The following is a 5,370-nucleotide window of genomic DNA, read 5'->3' on the forward strand; positions in this document are numbered from 1 at the left end:
AATAAATGAGGCAACTGTAAAGAAATTAAAATAAATGAGCTATTACGTAGAAAGTTTCGAAGCCCTTTGGACACATAGTACACTCTCAATGAATACCATCCATTGCTGCAATGGACTCTTCTGGGTAATAGAAATCTATCCCCCCGTAACCACAATACAGAGTCTGCCAATCTTGTTGACGGTCTTTGTCAGACAAATTATTCTAAAACAAAACACAACAAAACAACAGTCCTCACAAAACAGTTCAAGGGTTTTACTCGGTTTATTGTAGTTGCCCAGCCATTACCAGCAACTATATTTCTTGCACGTTAATAGCAAGTAAGTCACGTAACCACTTACCACTATTTCACCAGAACCCCAGACTCCTTTTACCTTGTTTGCTACTAGCTTTTAGAAGGATGTAGTCCATGGTTAAATGCGTCTCAGTAAAGTTAAACAAGCGGCAGCCGGCACCATACAGCTCTGTTATAATGAAAACATGAGGTGGCTGCCATTACACAGTCCTGCACTAATGAGAACAGTGGGAGGCTAGCATTACAATGGTCTAATGAAAACAGGAAATGGCTGGCTTTAAATTGGTATAATAAAAACAGGAGGTGGCTAGCATTACATTGGTAGAATAAATAAATTAAGAGATGTCAGGCCTCCCCAATCTCATCTCCATTATATATGACCATGGTACCCACAATTTAGACCAGATCCACTCAAAGTCAAACCAGTGTTGGATGAAAATAAGATTTTTTTCATACTCTGCTTCAAAAGATTCTTCTGTTTCAATCTGTGCTTCCCTTAGGCCAATGCAAGCATGTTGTAAAATAAGGATATAATTTACATTGAAATCTTTTTTTCTCTGAATTCAAAAAAAAAAATGTAACATTATTTCTGACTCAGAAGATGGCTAGAATAAAAGGCAACAATTCAAAAGGAGTTTCTAATTTAGTCCTTGCCTTTTCCTCTCCTTTCTCTTTTAAGTATCCAATGGTGACTAAAGACTCAGAGTTGCATAAAACACACTAAAAAGAAACACAGAAACAAAATAAAATGCTGAGGAGAAAAAAAAAAATTAAGCACAAAATCAATCATTTAACTAATGGACTTTTTCCCCTGAATAAAAGATCAGGATTTCTCATAGATTGGGTGATTTAAAAAAATATATATTAGTATAGATAGAAGACTCTGGTGTATAGTTCTCACACACCAGATTTACAAGAATCTTATGTTTTATTGTAACTCACAGAGACAGCTGTAGCTGATTCATCCTGGGCTTTTTAATCTGGGCTGAAAACAGAGCAAGTTGGCACAGTTCAAGGTCAGCACATTAAGACAGCACATCTACCCTATCACTCAGTGGCTCCAACTCCCATCAAAAAAATCTTCGCTAGTAACTTTAAAAAAATGTTTACGTGTAAAAATACATTCATATATTATATTTACAAATGATTCAAACGGGAACAATGCTAGACGTACTCCTATATAAAGGGCGGTATACTTCTGCAGGTCCGCATACACTGAAAGTTTTTGCTTCCCAGTATAGAAAACAAAAAGAAACATTCTCGTAAGGTAGCCAGGTGGTAAAATAACAGTGTGATTCAAATAAGATGAAAATATTATAATAAAATAAAACCTCTTAATCCAGTTTTATACATTGACATTTAGTTTTCTTTGCTCCATAATTTTTATTAGTCTTCTCTAAGACTTCTGCATTAGCTTAATGAACAAATCCAAATTCATGATCTAATCTATACTAAAGAAGCAAGTAAGTGGAGGGGCGAAATAATCTGTTATTCTTCCCCATTTTTACATTTATAGATTAGTTCTTTTGTCTTGAATACACCTTTATAAGAAATGACCAAAAATGATATTTTTTTTTTTTTAAGATTTTATTTATTTGACAGAGAGAAACATAGCGAGAGGGAACACAAGCAGGGGGAGTAGGAGAGGGAGAAGCAGGCTTCCCGCTGAGCAGGGAGCCCGATGCGGGGCTCGATCCCAGGACCCTGGGACCATGACCTGAGCCGAAGGCAGACGCTTAACGACTGAGCCACCCAGGTGCCCCGACCAAAAATGATATTATTCAATTTTAAATAATCATGGACAAAAAAAGTAAATTAACATTCCTTGCTTTTTTTTTCCCAAAGAGGTGGAATTTATAGTGAAAAATAAGTAATTTCTGTCACATGTTTAAAGCCAGAATGAAATATATGATGCGCTGAACGCTAATACATGCGTTGCATAAAATCTGTTGCTGGGCTTGCATGGGATTCACAGACATGGCTTAATCGAGACACAAAGTGATGTGTGCCATGCATTCAAAATTAGCATCTGGCCCAGGGCCACTAAATTTGGCATCCCAAGAACTGATTCTATCCTCTGCCAAGTTTCTGCAGAGACTAGACTCACTGAATTCTGAATCACAGCCTCTAATTTCCCCTTCAACAGACTCTCTTTGAATTGTGGGACCAGAGAAACTTGCAAGTGAACATAAAAGTTGAATGTGAAATATAGAACTCTCCAAAGAAGAACATTCTAGATAAAAGATGTATACAGAACATGAAATATTTCCAATTAATCAATTGTAATGTGGACTCCTTACTAGCCAGCTCACCCTCCAAATTCAATTTGTTTGTTTCTTACACAGAGAGCACACTGCAGGCCAACCGGACTGCCAAACTCCAAAGAAATACTTGAGAGCTTATGAATTTTGCATACCATAAATTTACTTGACAGGTTTCATCACATTGTAAGCAATATTTTTTATTAGCTAACTTTGTGGAAGAAATGGCATTTTGCCCTAATATCAAACTAACCAATTCTGTCATGGTTGGCATCTTTAGTACCTTATTAAATACATCAATTAATACCACCTGGTGTAATTGAGTCTTGTTCTGTAACTCAGAAGGTTGTTAAAACTATGGAGGTTTTTTTTTTTTTTAAGTCAAATCAACAGGCAGACAAGAATATTGTCTTATTGAAATTTCAGAAAAATATGTATCACCACTGCAAGTATTTCTGATTTCAAATAATGAATTGACCTTTTCTCAGATTATGCTCAAAATCATTTATAGTTGTGTTCTAGTGAAAGTACTATGTTAAGCACTTGATTATACATGATTTCAGCTTTGTGCAAGATATGCAACCCATGAAACTGAGCACCAGGGAAATTACAAGGGGATCACAAATGAATGAGGTGACAAATGTGAGAAGAACTTGAAAAGACTTACTTCAAATTGAAAAGGCGGGGAGGGTAAAAACACTTAAGAGATAATAAAAGAGAAAGAAATCGTCCTTTATTTTTTATTTAAAAAAAAATAACTCCAAAGAAAGAACTTCGCATAACTTTTCTCAGAGGTCAAGAAAATTATTTTTAAATAAGTAGAAATAATGTGAAGGGAGGGAAAATTCAGGGAAAAAGAATTGCAAGTGTTTAGTTTCCTTTTCCCTCAAAGCTCATGAAAACAGCTTTAAATACCTAAATAAAACAATGGCGTAGGATTAAGTTAAATTTCCATAGGCAAAGTCAGAATTATTTTTAAAAATATCAGTATCTAATCTGGAAAAAGCTATTTAATTTCTGATTTCCCCCAAATCCTGAAACCTAACACCTGTTCCATTGTGTTTTTCGAAGGGAAGTAAAATATTCTTATACTCTCATCCAGAAAGAGCAAAATTCCCATGAGAAATTTCTTGTGTTTTTAGCACATCTGAACTTTTAGGATTCCACAAGAAGAAATCTTGGTAATAGCCCACATTGGAGCAATTTATATGTGACTCACTTTAAATAAAAATGAAAAGTTAATGAAAGATTCTTTAATCCAGACATAACACAGAATATAATGCACTTTCGATAGTATTTTATAAAAGAATATCAAGTATAAAATACAATCTTCTGAAAATATAAAATATAATTTAGGTTTCAGAGATACACATGTTTTAATAATACTTCTACTCAATAAAAAATAGTCCTTTTAATTTCTTTTAAAATCAAATTATCCTTAACAAAATGTCTCAATGTATATGTGCCTGCAAGTCCAACCCTAAGGTTAAAATTTTTTAAAAATGACCACTTGAGGGGCGCCTGGGTGGCTCAGTCATTAACCGTCCGCCTTTGGCTCAGGTCATGGTCCCAGGGTCCTGGGATCTAGCCCCACATCACATCGGGCTCCCTGCTCTGCGGGAAGCCTGCTTCTCCCTCTCCCACTCCCCCTTCTTGTGTTCCCTCTCTCGCTGTGTCTCTCTCTGTCAAATAAATAAATAAAATCTTAAAAAAAAAAATGACCACTTGAGAAAACAAATATTCCTGGAAATATTCCCCTTTAATTCATACAATGCTCTCATCTCTGCCAACAGAAAAACATTACTGAACATTGGAGGAGGGGAAAAGAAGGTTACGTCACAAAGTAAAATCAGAGCTCCCATGCCTTACCTAACAAAAACAGACCCTGAATGTTATTGTACTTTTAAATATTCACCGATAGACTCTCCTGAATGCTCTGATAACATGAGTCATTTACTAGAAAGCCTATATACTATATCTCATTGAATGTTAGATTTTTGTTGTTGTTTTCCTTTATCCCATTTCAGTTTCTTGGCTTAGGCTTTTCTCAGGAAACTATGCCTGTTCAATGCTCATTACTGTTTCATTTCAGAGATCTCAAGAAATATTAACTAAATGTGACATGCAGTTCACAACTTAATATTAAGTACTTGAGAACTTACCGAATCTACCTTTGGGAGATCAGTTAAAGGTATGAATGTACATTCAATGCTGGACCTCCCATTAATTAGACTATATGATGTTAAGAACACAATAAAACAAGGGTATAAAAATAAAGGTTTTTAAAGTGGTTTTTATATTTTTATATTTGATATTTTTAAAGGATCAAATTAGGGGTGCCTGGGTGGCTCAGGTGGTTAAGAATCTGCCTTTGGCTCAGGTCATGATCCCAGGGTCCTGGGATTGAGCCCTGAGTCGGGCTCCCTGCTCAATGAGGAGTCTGCTTCTCCCTCTCCTCCCCACCCCCTACTCATGCTCTCTCTCTCTCTTTCTCTCAAATGAATAGTCTTTTAAAAAAATAAAGGATCAAATTGATTATGAGGACAATAAGATAATTATTGAATCTTCTCACAAATACTTTTTATTTTCATAATATTTTTATTTTGAATTATATACAAAGGAGTGCAATGTTTAATTTTATGTGTCAATTCCATGTAATATCTCTCTATCATCTATCTATCATCTATCCTTATCCTATTGGTTCTGTTTATCTAGAGAACCCTAACTAATGCAAGTGGTGTACCATATTATCACTGCTTGGGACCAATTTGTTTAATGGTAGTTTTGGCTTAGGACAGTTGAGGACCACATTGGGA

Source organism: Leptonychotes weddellii, chromosome 3 (assembly GCF_054177405.1).
Source record: "Leptonychotes weddellii isolate Sample4059 chromosome 3, ASM5417740v2, whole genome shotgun sequence".
NCBI lineage: Eukaryota > Metazoa > Chordata > Mammalia > Carnivora > Phocidae > Leptonychotes > Leptonychotes weddellii.